The sequence below is a fragment of the Sinocyclocheilus anshuiensis genome, unplaced genomic scaffold (genome assembly GCF_001515605.1).
Source record: "Sinocyclocheilus anshuiensis isolate Anshui unplaced genomic scaffold, SAMN03320099.WGS_v1.1 scaffold824, whole genome shotgun sequence".
Classification (NCBI taxonomy): domain Eukaryota; kingdom Metazoa; phylum Chordata; class Actinopteri; order Cypriniformes; family Cyprinidae; genus Sinocyclocheilus; species Sinocyclocheilus anshuiensis.
The window spans coordinates 628381-628888 of NW_015551064.1; positions in this window are offsets into that span (position 1 = coordinate 628381).

Below are 508 nucleotides of genomic sequence, written 5' to 3' on the forward strand. Positions count from 1 at the left end.
ATTTTCGCCGGTTCCCGCCTCCTTCTTCCCGATCTACAAACTGTGTTACACCGACATTCCGGAACGCACATTTTCAAAGGAGAATAACTGACTGTAGCATTGTTTTTCAGATAGACAAATATGTTAACATATTATGGTATTTTTATGCTTTAGTAGAGTCAAAAACTTACATACAGCACCTTTAAACTATTAAGAAAACATACTTACAGTAGCTGATTCAGAATAAGCGTCAGATTGTCATAGCAAAGTCGGAATTGACCCTTTTTTTTTTTTTTAGAAATAGCCTTTGCACAGCCAGCCTTGTAGGGTGCAAAGTTTGTAGCCTTGAAAGTTGAAAGCTAACCTCTCCTAGGTTCACAAAACTGTCGTCCATAAAATGCATTGCACAAATTCGAACATCTGGGCCCAGTCAACAATTTGATCTCACAATGATTTCGTATACTACTCACACCGTGAGGATCACAGTATGAGGATCGTGTGATGTCACTGTGATCATCGCATGATCTCA